General features: G+C 40.5%; 1 protein-coding gene across 6 annotated transcripts in view; it reads left to right on the top strand.

The window, feature by feature from the left end:
* Positions 1–14,610, top strand: part of LOC150089152 (teneurin-m-like) — a 936,894-nt gene that overhangs the window by 244,760 nt on the left and 677,524 nt on the right. For all 6 annotated transcript variants that reach the window (XM_090388112.1, XM_090388138.1, XM_090388082.1 and 3 more), the window contains exon 2: positions 10,545–10,632. The gene's annotated coding sequence lies outside the window, so the exon portion shown is untranslated. The remainder of the gene's footprint in view (positions 1–10,544; positions 10,633–14,610) is intronic.

Genomic DNA, 14,610 nt, shown 5'->3' with positions numbered 1-14,610 from the left:
GAAACGCCCATTAATTTCACTACAGAGGCATTCAAGCCAAAACCTAGACACGGTGGCAGAAGTGTCTCCGTGCGAAGGGTGAGTATATTGAAAGTGAAGCACTAATGTGCCTTCGTTAATGTGTTATTTGGCTGTTAAATGGCTCGTCTCAAAAGCATCTGTCACCTTACTCTTTAAACAGCCATCGTATAAAACCGCTGAGAAGAATTGCAACTTTCGTCTTCGATAAAGATGTCCATCCAAGCGCGTTTATCCGCTTTCCCTAATAATTTTGCAGGACAGTGTAGGAACTTTTTAACAAGTGTTACGAAACTTCTTAATTTGAAATCTTGGCTCCCCGGAATTCATTTGTAGTGAGGTCGCTTTTCAGTGAAGTCGCCAAACTGGAGTGTTCTCAGTGTCTTCTTCCGCACTCTGTCTTCCTTCACGAACGATAGATTTAATCAGGTTCTCCTAATCCTTTCAAAACATTACATTTATTGGTCGCATCCATAGCTGGATTCCCATAGCAACCCATTATTAGTTCTCATCCGTTATCCCACCGACAGCTATTCATTTGCGTTTGTTTTCGGAGTGCACAGGGCCCCTGCAAAAAGGAATTCTGTATTAGTTCATCTGATGTATTATGTAAACGTGTTGCACTGTGCAGATGCATGAATAATCCATTTCCTCACTAGATGAGTATTCCCCTCGGAAAGCTCCAAATAAAATAACGTCACAGTTAGCTTCCGCGATTAAAAAAGAAAAGCAAATGGAAATAAATGGAAACAAAAAACAGAGAAAAAAGCAGTGTGGGTATTCGAGACAAAAGAAACGCTACAAATCTGAAAGTAAGCATTAATTCAAAACAACTCAAGTGGCACAGTCTCCAACGGAGAAGTAAGGTGGAGAGAGCGAGAAATTTGAAAACAGATCTCTTGCTTTTCATTAAATGTTAAATTTGTCACGTGTCCCCACGTCCCTGCGGATGTTTAAGTAGTAGCTGCGAAACAGATTACACGATGTTTATCTCTAAAAAACCTAATGAATTAATGAGTCATTTGCTTAATCCCAAAGGAGAAATGAATACGAATCAGCCTGGAATAAAAACCCTTTTTTTCTTAAAAAAAAAAAAAGCGTCCTCGTGCCTTAAGCCTCTTGGCTTTATTATATGTTTTTTATTTCGTGAGTTTTGTTTAGCAATTGGTTTTAACTTGCTTGTTTCCGAAAAGCAGTTTCCTTGTAATCCGTTTTTTCCGAGTGTGTCAGCACCTGTTAACAAGTCCCAACTAGATTCGCTGCGCTTTCTCCAGTTTAGATTTAACATTGAGTGATACGGTACCAGGGTTATCCGCGCGTGATCTGAGTCTTGTCGGTACATGGAAACATTTTCTTTGATTTTGTTCCTAAATAACCTTCTCTTTCCCAGTTCGAGAAAGGTCCACTATTTTATTCCCTTTACTAATAAATCTCCAGAGAAGCATTTTCGTTTCTCCTTTTGCAATTGGGACTTTTACCGGTTTCTGTACGTTTTAAAATTCAAAAATACGAACGGATAAATTTAAAATAAACGTGGAAATTCCTTTTTAAAGATTATACCAAAGTGCGAAAAGTAATGCACAAAAGCGATCAAATTAAAATGAATTTATTTTATAACATTATTTGCATTGAATCTTCAGTGTAGTCTCCTTCACTCCTTATGACTTTCTCCAACGTTCTGGTAATTTTTGAATGCCGTTTAGGCTGGGCGCGCACTACTTGCGACAAAACTGTCTTAGACAGTTTTGTGGGACAAGTGTCCGATGCAGTGTGCGGATGACCTTGTAAATTAATGGAAACATCGCCGTCAGATGGTCTTAGACTGTCCAGCTCTGTTGCAAGAAGTACGCGCCCAGCCTTAAATGTCTGATGCTTTGGCTCAGCGCTTCTAAAGACAGAAAACTTTGTGCACACAAGAGGTTCCATGAGCTATGGGATAGGGTCATAATCATACTTCTCACTCGTTGGAATTGGTATAAACAATTCCAATTTGAGGCCTTGCATTGTAGTAGTAGTGGCATGTGATGCAAGAAAGCAAGTGTATGAGCTTATGTAGCATCAGCCGGAAAAAAAAAAAATCACACCATTCCCTCCAAATGCCTGTCCAGTTCCTCCTTAAATTTATTCAACCTATCAACTTCCACAACGACAGATGGAAGTTTGTTCCAGCAATTAACCACCCGCTGGCTAAAGGCAAATTTCCGCACATCTATTCTACATCTGTCCTTTCTTAATTTGAATTTATGCCCCCTTAAGTTCGTAATCTGAACAAGTGGAAGGATCCCATCAGAATTCAGCGTGCTCAACCCATTCAAGGCCTTAAATAATAAATAAATAAAGTGCAGCCATTATCAACCCACTGCAGGATGGAAGCCCCCTCAACAATTCATGCTGAGGGAAATGGACCATACTCTGCCACGCTGGTCCAGTGCGGGTTGGCAGATCGACCGTATTCAGCAGTCAGGGGCTTGAACCCCGGTCTACTCAAAGAGCGCGTGCTACTGCACTCCCACTCCTGACCACTACCACTCGGCTACGGAGGATGCTTCAAGGCCTTATACACCTCAGTCAGATCACCGCGCAGGTGCCTAGTCTCCAGCCATTGAAATTTGCAGAACTTAAGCCTCTCTTGGTAAGAGGATCCCTTCATTCTCCTCACCAATCTTGTTACCCTTCTCTGTACACGCTCAAGAAAATCTACATCCTTCCTAAAATGAGGCCTCCAGACCTGTATGCAGTACTGAAGGCGTGGCCTGACTATTGCCTTATACAGATGGACAATCACCTCCTTTTCCCATGGAGTATGAATTCTCCAGCTTCCAATATCTGCAGCTGCTTCTGACGAATTTTAAAGATTATTATCCCGATAAATAGCGGACATATGGAGCAAGGAGTGCGTGCACATTGCTTTTGGGATAACCCTCCCAAAATTAATTACTCGATATTTTTTGGATTACAACAAAAGAAGGTCTTTCGATTAAAAGTCAGAATTGAATTTCGAAGTTATCAAAATTGTGCGCAATTTCCATCAGTATTTTGACACAGCAGCAGCAGCCACCCACGAAGGTCTGTTGTGCGAAATACCTGATGCATTCTCCTCCGGCAGCAACGTGTTATTATCAGGATTATTGACCCAAACAAACAAAAAAGAGCGAATTGTAGTAACTTTATCGGATGTCGTAATGAACTTGTTTATATCAGCGTTATGGTTGGTGGGGGCCACACTCTTTGAAACAATGATTATCTCTTTGGCACAAATTTAATTATATCTACAGCTATTGAAAAGCAACTTTCTCTAATTAGAGTACCACATTTGGCCAAAGCGGGCTGCCTTTTTTTCCTGTCAGCTGAAATCAAAAGAATGGCGGCTAGTTGTTAATATTGAGTCATTAATCAAAGCTAACTGCCTTTTCCATTGTTCCAAATGAATAGCGAGTCTGGGATCAGACATTACTAGTGTGGGCTATTAACATCCAACTACACAAATGTAAGTGGGTTGATGTAAAAGAAGCCACTAACCTCTACATAATGTGTTCGTCTGACGCAGTCCATTCTGTCTTAATAATCAAACTACCGCATGCTTTCTAACTGCATCTACAGTCGGTCGTTCCAATACCGCACTCGGTGCTATCCCTCGCGGTCATTAAAAGGGTGAACGAAGCTTTATGATGTATGGAAGGCATTTAAAATGCAAATTACAGCTAAATTATTACCGTAATCGAGTTTTGATTTTTTGGAGATAATCTGGGCCCTTTGCTCCATTCGACTTGGGCCATTCTCCCTCCCCAATCGTATTTTTTTTGCTATTTTTTCTTCGCTTAAATTCACATTAGATGCCTTACCATTATTTAGCCGGTGTGTCTGTGTGTGTCAGATTGCAGGGAGGAAGGATGTTTCGTCGCTTGGCAACGCATCTTTAATCTACTAAATTGCAAATAACGGCAGATATTTAGGGAAGGAATGGTGGAATCAAACGATAGCACGAATAAAAACTGAGCAAGTTTAAAAAATTGCGTGTTTGTTACCAGTTAAAAAATAATCGACTGGCAACAAACATTCAGCTGTTTAGAAATCAATATTCAAACGAGACGTGTCGCTGTAGTCACGTGCTAATGTAGGTAAACTGAACTGCGTTTTCCTGGTTAGTTGAATTGAGTAATATTTTTAATAATTCAGCGATGTTCGTCTTTTTAAATACCATCGTGGTAGTACAGTCGCAATACCACTGTTCTGTCATCATTAGAATTATATAATTAGTTAGTTAACCTCAGACGCACTGCCATTCTCTGCGATGGGTGAAATGCTCAGAGTAAGATGGGGATCCCTCTACAGAAGGGCGTGGGGGTGGAGATGGAAAGAGAAAGCGCAAAAGCATGAGTAGGAGTTCTGGGAAGCTGACGGATCGTTTGAACTTGATTATGGATGAGTTGATTCACTGGTGCTGGGTACTTGTATGATAAAATGATCAGAGTGGCGCAGCATAGCAGAGGTCGACCGTCAGAAGGGCTATCAAATCCCACCAGGGCATTCCCTGGGCAGCTGAAAGAAGTGGGTATGATGGTGCTTTCAGATCACTGCGGTCATTTCCACGAGGAGGATGTCCAGCTGAGTGTATATTCAATTCTGGTATGTCTGGAAAGAGCAGGCGCGAGGCGAATTAGAATACTTTCAGGAACGTCTGCTGTTGCTTTCTGGACTTAATGTAGTTCCATTAAGTTGGTTGGTTGGTGTTTTATGGTGCATTGGGATCCGGTAAGAGTTGATTACTTAGGTCAAGGTTATATGTTGCATGACTGCATTACGTGGTGCCAGTCATCCGGTTCTCTGCATTCACATTAGGCATCATTTAGAAGCCCAAAGTCCTGAAATCGCTTTTTGAATGACCCATATCTTGTCAGAAGAAAGGAAGTATGTACTGTGCACTAGGGAAGAAGCAGTGGAGTTGCTGTTTATTGATGTGGAAGACGCTAGGTAGAAATTTCTTGGTAGTTGAATTGCCTTTGGTGGAATCACCCAGTGGATTTTCCAGAGGGAGACAAGTCCTGACAATTATGCTGGAGTTCTTGTTTTGGATCTGCATTGACAACGGTTTTTATCCTGAGGAACTCACCTTCTTCATTCTTTCTGATAGCATGGTGAAGGCCACTTGGAGGTCAAGGGGTATACAACCAGTCAATACTTATAGTGCTGCTGTTGATGTCGTTCTACATGTCTGAGTCATTTGTAATAACGTCAACCGTGGTGTCTGCAGGATTGGATTAACTTCCTAGTGCTGATGATGGACAAGTTATGGAACCATGTGGCAGCGCTATATTACGATCGGCACAATCTCGTGCAACGGGAAAAGGAAAGAACCTGATGGAGTTGAAAGGGAAATGATTTCCGGCGCCAGGAAGGCGAGGGCCAGCATCTCAGCAACTGAAGGCATTGTCATTGTTAACAAATGGATCAGGATCCCTCAATTAAAGCTGACTGCAACCAGGGCACATAGAGAAACGTTTTCGAGCACGCCATCCAGAGGACACTTTTGTTGACAGACCTAAATTTGGAGTAGGCAACCCTGTTCATGTGCCTATGTTGATCGTCATCGATACGTTCGCTCGCAGTGGGCACGGGAGCACCTTTCTTGGGCATTGGATAACTGGAAAAGAGTTACCTGGTCTGATGAATCAGGGGTCCAGTTATATGCCGATAGACTGGTGCGTATTCGGTAGCTAGAAAATGAATAGCTGCAACCAGACACCACCGTTAGATGGGAACAGGCCTGCTGCTCTAATATCATGGTTTGGTGGATGTTTTCTTGGACATTACTGGTTCCCCTCATCCCAGTTGAACACACCATCACCACCACCACCACCAAATCCTACATCCGAATTGTTTCGGACCAAGTTTTTCACTACATGGTGACTGTATCCAAATGGCACTTGACTCTTTCAACAAGACAACGCCCTGGTTCAAGGGGCGGCTCCGTAGCCAGGTGGAAAGGAGCAGCAGTGCGTAGCACACGCTTCTTGATTAGACCGGGGCTCGAGCCCGTCACCACCAAATACGGAGGATGAGGAAAGGTCAGGGAATGACCACCGCATATCCCGGAGCAATATGGCCTTAGTTGCTAATGCTCCTAAAAACCAAATAACAAAAAAATAACAAAACAAGCCCTGGTTCACAAGGTACACATTATGTAGGAAAGGTTCGTGGATCACGTCCAAGCATTTTGTGTGTGTCCCTGGACGCCAAACTCCCCCGGCATCGATCCCATTGCTGTTCGACTGGCAGTGGGATCGATGACTTCAACGTTGCACAGCAATGTCGCATTCGCTAGTCCAAGCCAATGCTTCGTTCCGAACTCGCTTTCTGGAACTCCATTTTGGAACCACGTTCATTCGGTTAAACATAACAGATTTCACACCATAAGCTAACTGTAATAACCTAAGAGCATCAACTCCTGTCGATATTTTTAGACAATATTGATCAATTTTATGTGCAGTCTTGACAGATACGCATAACTAACTGCACTTAGTTGAGATCAGTGAGTTCATGGCAAATATAAATGTTAATATTATCCATCTGCCGTCTGGAATTAATCGTTTAAACAATGATCATGCCGGGGGGGGGGGGGAAGATCAGCCAGGATCATAGAAATCTTTGGAAACCCTGCTACAATAATTGAACGCTTCCATCATTATATATCTTTAATAAATCCCTAAAAGAAAGTGTTCTTATCCTAGCTATTTCAAGAAAGTTTACATAATGTCCATACATAAATGGTTCTAAACTCCTAGCCAACAATTATCGTCCAGTAACACTCATTAATAGTATAGCAAAAATCCTGGATACATTTGTTCATGTTAAACTTTCCGCATACTTCGATCCAAAATTGACTCAAGATGAACATGGTTTTCGTCCTGGAGGGTCCGTGGTAACCAACTTAGCAGCCTGCTGCCAATTTACTTCTATGGAAGTTGATCATGGCGATTGGGGTGATGTGATTTATACGGATCTGTCTATAGCGTTTTCCACAGTTCACCATAATCTGTTAAAACTCGTGCTCTCCAGCTATTATCATTGGTAGTCCACTGTTGAATTGGTTACATGATTAAGTCACAGATCGTTCATATCAGGTAATTTATAACAGATATACATCGCGTGAATTATCTTTTCCTACTGGAGTTCCCCAGGGATCATCATTTGGTCCTCCTCTTTTTAATATGTATGTAAACAATCCAGCAAATATCTTTGAACCAAGTCTAAAGAAAACTTCTGGCAATGACATCAAACTTTTTAATCCTGTAACTCACTTATTGACTGTTCTAAACTTCAGGCATTTCTAGAATCTTATCACTGAACCGAACTTAACAATCTACGAATAAACATTGGTAAATACAAAGTGGCTCATGAATGGTTTCTTAAAAAGATTCTCGTAAGAAAGTCATATAGTTTAGTTAGTGTGTTGAGCACCAAGAATTATCCATTTCCAGTGAAATACGTGATTTACGTGTTAAATTCTCCACCTGTTGCTCTTTCCCATTCCACATAGACTACATTTCCAAACAGGCATATAGGAGACTAGGTTTTATTAAATGTTATTCTTCCTCTTTTAATTGAAAACGTATGAATAATTCACTATTGCAATACATTTCTTTCTACTCTCTTATCAATCATATTCCTACTTTTTTAGACTTCCCATCTTAACTGAAATGAACAAATAAAAACTCCGGGTTGTCCTTCTGTCCAACTGCTCCAGGATACCTGAAGACACTTTCTGTGGCTTTGTGGGGCCGATGCCACGCCGGGTGCAAGCGTTTATCACTGCAAAAGGCGGCACAATACGCTATTAGGTAGGTGGTCATAGTGCTTTGGCTCATGAGTGTGCATGCACTTGCAGTGGTGACACTTTAATGGTCATGATGCGAAAATTCCTGGTGTTTGACAGCTGTTGTCACGGAGAATGAAAATGTGAAGAACGTGCAGGAACTGTTCACGGAAGACCGGCTTACAACAGTTTACGAACTGGCTCTTGAAGTACTTGTTGGCTCTGTGGAATTGACTTGGATCATTATGGTTTCCGCTTACAATGCGCCATTAAACACCGAATCAAATAAACAAAGCTGTGTGGGAAAACACTGCCTGTACACGAATAAGATTTTCTGTCCAGTGATCCACTATCGTTGTTACTTTCCCAAAAGATGCGAAGACAAAATCGTGGAGTAACTCTTAAAAAAGACTAGAGTGAATTCTTTTCTGGTTTGGACGCTACAGATGACGCCTGGATTCACTATTTTAACAGCGAAGCCAAAGAACCTTCCAAACAGTGGAAACTTTCTGTTACAATACAAACACGTCCAAGAAGAAGGCGACTAGTCGTCTGTTGGAAAGGGTGATGCTGTAGGTTTACTGGGACTAGCGTGGTCTGATCTTCATCGATTATCTCTAGAATTATATTGCACTGCTGGTATTAGAGGGTGAGGGAGCTGCTTCGATGTATGTCGCTTAACATATTACACCATATCTTCTTTGCAGCTGGTTTCACTTCAGTCGTTCGTGCTCAGCGTTTGAAATCGGAATGTTTGTGATTGCGTTGCATTTAGCCGTGCTCGAGAGAACAGAATTTCAGGCAAAATTGGGAATACGGAGACTGAAACTTGTTATTTGTTGTATCTGAAGGTGCAAGAATGAGCTAGCAGAGTTTTAGAGTGATTCCATCGTTTTGAAGTTGGGCGAATATCTCGCGAAAGTAATGAATATTTTGGGTCCGTTCAACCAATAGAAAACGACGAGTTGCAGAATTGACTGTTGGTGAAATGGCTGAAGAGGAATACAGACCACATGGCATTTGGCAGGCTACTTTAATTGAAGATTTCAGGAATGCACCTTCACAAATAACTACTGGAATATCTGTTGGAAACCTTCACAAACTGGTGGGTTTCTGATTACTTTTCCTGTCTTCTCTTCTTTCTTCTCACACACTGATAATTTAACAAATGCACAACACACCTGGAAGAAATGAAATCTATAATTTGCGGGAGATTTCTTTCTTTCTTCTTCGCAGTTCGTTCTTTAATGCGAACACTATTTTCGGAATACTTAATTATCCAGTGATCCGGGCTCTTTTGGTGAATACTCGATCGCCAGCCGATAATAAGACCCTAAAAATAAGCGGAACGAGTCCTTTGCTGTCGTGTCTTGTCTGGTGGAGTCGAGCTTCTAACGAAATACCTGCGAGGCTTGCCACGGGGTACTTCTGGTAGACTCTTTGGAACAAAGTTGCAGTAGCGGAAGTAGTATAATTCGTCGTAATGGAACAAAGGAACGCTTCGGATGCCTTCATCATCTACCGCTCCTTACCCACTTCGCCGGAGGGCAGATTACTTTGGACAGGTGATATAGATTAGCTTTGACAGTAAGTTGGAAAGTTTCGCAAACATGTTACTCATTAAATGAGGTAAAGAGAGCGCTGACTGCCTCTAGAAATACTGTAGTAGTAATCTAGTTTTCAAACCAGATGGCGTTAATTTCGATGGGACACAAAGACCGTCCTTAATTATTACTTTGAAGAATTCAGCGCACAATATCATGTTTCCTCATACGTATGATGGAACACCCGACGGATGCTTCGCATGTTATAGTGGCGGCGTCGTGTAACTCGATCTACGAGAGCGGACAAACCACCTGCCCAAGAATAGAGCATGGTTTCAGGATTGTTATTATGATCGTCCCATTACGTCTAAATTACTCGAATCCTCTGAAGCACGATCAGCACTTGTACATACTTGCAGTTAAGAGAGAGATCTGTGCTTAACCTCACTTTGCTGGAGAGGAACATCCCTTGTCAGCTTATTTATACAACAGGTGTAACTCGATTAAAATAGGATTATCTGCCTTGTGCAATAAGAACCGTTTTGTTCACTTTTTGGTTTTCATTTCCAAACATATTCGTGCGTGTGAAGACATGTTTAGCACCTCAACTGTTCCTGGCGTTTGCAATGGTGTCGTCTTTCTCAGACACACCAAATACAGGCTAAGAGTAAGAATACGTTTTCTGATGCAAATCAACCTTCTTGTTTACTGGCTCACGACTGCGTTAGGAAATCATTACAGGGGTTTGGAGCTCACCGGTTCGCTCCTTTCCAATCCTATAAAAGCAAGAAATTGTCACAATAACGAAGGTCGTTTGTCATCCAATAGAGCCCTTATTACTTGCGAAATGACAGCGAGCTATACTTAGGTGTTCCCGTTTATCGGAATAAGTGGCTGAGAAAGTGAGGATGTCTTATCTCTGGCGGATCCTTCAGATATGAGCACGGTTTAGCGTCACTAACAACAGTCCTTTAAAATAATCACTTCTTATGTTTGTTTGTCAACATGTTTTTTGCACTGTGAGTCCGTTACCAAGCAACAGCAATCATTACTGTAAGGATCTTTAGCGGAACGATATAACTGAATATTAAAAGATAAAAAAAAGATGCTTTTAGTAATTCGAGACGTGAATAACGTGGTCTCTAATTTTCTTCCATTTTGTATTTCAGGAGGAGCAGAAACACGAATCTGATCTTTTTAAGCCTCCCAAACCAAGCGAGCTTTTAAGGATATCTGATTTAGAGAAACACAGGAAAGGTAAGTGCAGTTCAAAAAAGTATAAAATGTATTCTACACTTACAGTTGAATTTTGTTCATTTTTCTTCACTAAAGAATTTACGTTTGGTGCAAATGCATGTCTCTGTGTGTTTTGTTTCCTTTCTTCCTTAATACAAGCTTGTTTTTGATAATTATTACTGAATTTCCCTTGGAACTGCAAAAGGACCAAGTAATGTTCCACAACAAGATGATATATTGTTCCTCAAATACCACTGCTGCCACAATGAAACTGCTTTCTACCCCTATCTAAAAAAAAAAAATTGTGTGCGTGTGCCGAACTTTTATTATTTCAACGTTTAATCTTTACAATTGTTTTGCAAGTTTATTACAAAGTTTTTACAGATCTCTCCTTGGTACTCAGTGGAAGTTGTTTCGGTGGTCGTATTGCACGTATACGGGCTCTATATGGCTTACAACGTCTTCGACATGTTGAATTATAATTTTTTTTTATTAAATGCGGTAGAGAATGATGAAAGAAATGTTTTGTTTTTTAAATGTTTAAATCGGACTGCTGAGGTATAGCGATTTAAAACGTAAAAGCGACACGTGTGCGAGTTACACCGTGGCCACCTTTAGAGGTAATGATTGCGTCTGCGTGGCTGATACCTATGGCGCCGAATCGCTCGTGCCTGGTACAATGGTTGGAGGCGCTGAATCATTTCGTGTCACATTTTTGTTTCGAGTTTTGTCAACCCACGGAAGCAGGTTACTCACAAGTGAAAACTGTCTAGGGCACGCCTAAAGAAGTTTCACTTCAAAAGGAATTGGACTCCTCTTACCCTTGAGAAAATGAAGAAAATCACACAACCGCATATTAAAGAAATCCTGTTCGGATATTGATCAAAGTATTTCAAGTTTCCAATAATTATCCTTTCACGTGGTTGGACAGATTTTCAATAAATACAGTTTTCTCTCTAATCTTCTCAAATATAACTATCCTGTTCTCAGATCGCAAACGTTGAGCGGGCTCAATGATGGAATTCTTGCTCCGATTACGAACCTGAGGGGTCATAAATCGAGGAAAGACAGTTGTAGAATAGATGTGCGGAAATACCTTTAGCCAGTTGATTGCTGGAACAAACTTCCATCTGTCGTTGTGGAAGTTGATAGCTTAAATGAATTCAAGGCAGAATTGGACGAACTTTTAGAGGGAATAGATGTGTGAAAAAAAATTTTTTTTGGCTGATGCTGCAAACGCTTGCTTTCTTGCACTGCTTCTACTACTATAAATGGAAGTGGATGTTCATGTCCCATATCAATAAAATCCAAATCATAATAACTTAGTGTATTCCAATAATCGTTATATAATAGAGTTGATATTACTTCTCATGATGTGTGATGAGTGTCTCTCTGTTTTCTCTGACAAAGGCATAATCGAATATCAATTTCAAACATTTTTATACTCTACCCTAGTGAATGTGTAGGTTTATCATTTTGATAAAATATATTGGCGACCATCAGGTTGTGCGTCTGACATACTTCACTCTTTCAATCGTTGCCACAAATGGTAATGCAATTATTAGTTGACATTTTTCGTAATTATGTTTCGTAATTATTCCGTTCTCCATTTGGAAATTTAAATCTGTCTTAGATTAATAAATAAATATTCATTTATTGCAAATACAGCAAGCCCATCACAGCACATGGCTAGGGGCAGGTAAAAATACAAAGGGAATGACAAACTAATCGAGTATATGTACATAGCAAATTTCATACAGACATTAACAATGACTAGGAATTATAGTTATGAGTTAAAGAATTTGCAGAACAGGACATTTGGCTTTCAGTTGCAATTACTAGGTTAGATTATTTTTCTTCATTTTATCGGAGATCTGACTCCTTTAATTGCAGCATGAAGGCCGCCGTAGCCTAGTGGTCAGGCGCGCGGGTGCATAAGTACACTTGCCTTGAATGACCGGGGTTCAAGCCCGTGACTGCTGAATATGGTGCTGTTTCTTGTATTCTGTCTATCTTGTGACCTCCTTTGACCGTTTGGTCGTCCTGGAGTATAAACATAAAAGTTATTTTATTTTTATTATATACATTATATGTATATCATGCTGCAATTAAAGATTCTATTCTATTCCTGTAGGCTTCAGAGTTTATTAACCTGTTGCAATCAATGTTGTGATGATTTATGAGGTGAAGGGATGCATTGGGGAATATTCTGTCCATTTGTTTGAGCCTGGAGAGGTTGGATTTGAATCGCTGGGTTCTTGAATTTTCCCTATTGGGGGTATATATTATATTGGCTAAGTTTGGTGCGTCGCATGCAGAAGTGATTAACTTTGCAAGAAGCATGACTGTCAACGAGTCTGGACTCGTTGATCGTCTGTTGCAGAGGCTTTGTTTTTAGGTTTTCATAAAGTTGTCGCTTGGATATTGTATGGGGAACACGAAGCTTACTATTGAGCCATCTAAGAACCCAATATTCTAGGGCAAGGAATTTCTTGACGGCTACTCGAGGAGCACCAGACCAGATTTGGGAAGCATAGGACAGAATGGGAAAGATGCATCTTTGAACATGCTTAATGACTGTTTTTCTGTCTTGAATCGCTGCTGTTTCTTGTTTGATTAACCATTTTGCTTTTTGAATTTTTTGAGCAACATATAAATAGTGGGCATTAAAGGAGAGATTTTTATCAAAAACAACTCCAAGGTCTTTGTGAGCGTAAACATTTGGGATTGGGACATCTGCAATTTTTATTTCTATGTGGTTGGTTTGTTTCTGAAGGGAATAAGTAATTTGAGCACATTTGCTTGCATTTATATTTAGATTGAGCTCTTTCAGGTACTCGATGATTTCACAAATCTGTGAATTCGCATCATTGATAACTTTGCGAATATCATCACTGGCTTTGGAGATTATAAATAACCTTAAATCATCGGCATGCGCCAGTAGATTTGGATTTTCGTTTAGAAGTGGTTGAAGGGATGCTGAAAATATAGTAATGAAGAGAACGCTCCTTGAGGAATGCCTGTTGAGGTTGTGACGAGAATATTGTCAGTACTAGTGGGGAAGAGGAGAAGTCTGCGATTTAGGCTGTATTGAAGATAATAATCAACGAGAAAGTGATTTTTTAGTATTTGAAAAGCTTTTTTGAGATCTATGTTGTCGAAAGCACCTTTGATGTCAAAATAAAATACATCGCATTGTGCCTTATCTTGAAACGCAGTTTGGATGCGTACAATGGTGTCAGCTAGGCTTGTTGAGCGCCATCTAGGACCAAAATACATATTGACAGGTGCATTAGCGAAGATTGCATGTTGAAGATATGGGAGCATGATTTTTTTCAATAATTTTAGTAATTATTGACGAAACAGCAATTGGTCGATGGCCGGGATGGTTATTTCTGCAAGCTTTTTTAGGAATCAGCGTAATCCTGAAAGTTTTCCACTGTCTTGGAAGGAATGGCTGGCAGATGCACCTGGAAATGATATGCACTAACGAATCAATGATGTATGCGCTGGACAATCTAATAATAAACCCATGGGTGCCGTCAGGACCTTCACTACTATCAGGGCGTATTTGGTTAACTGCACGCTGAACTGTATTCTTGTTCACAAGTTGGTTAATTAGCAGGGCTTGACCCAGAGACACATCATGTTGCACGTTGTCTGCTTGTTCATAAGAACTGAGTGCTTTAAATCTGTTTTGTATACCTTCAGACGAAATGTCAGAATTGTTTGTTTCCATATTGCATCTTATCCATTCAGAAACTAGATCATGCTGTAAGGTAGCTGTTGTTTTCGTAGAAAGTGCTCTTTTGTTGTGTCTTAACGTGGACATAACATAATTTTGGTATGACTGAATATTTTTGAGTTGAAACCAAGCTCTGCTCTTTTTATAATTTATGTGTGCTGATGAAGTGCCGTATTTCTTCCACTGTCTGTGGCATTTTTGCTTATTTTTAAAGTATGGTTTCAGGTGGGATTTGAACCAAGGTTTGGAGTGAG

The sequence above is a fragment of the Mastigoproctus giganteus genome, chromosome 2 (genome assembly GCF_048544385.1).
Source record: "Mastigoproctus giganteus isolate SK-2022 chromosome 2, ASM4854438v1, whole genome shotgun sequence".
Taxonomy (NCBI): Eukaryota; Metazoa; Arthropoda; class Arachnida; order Uropygi; family Thelyphonidae; genus Mastigoproctus; species Mastigoproctus giganteus.
This window is presented reverse-complemented; position numbering and strand designations above follow the sequence as displayed.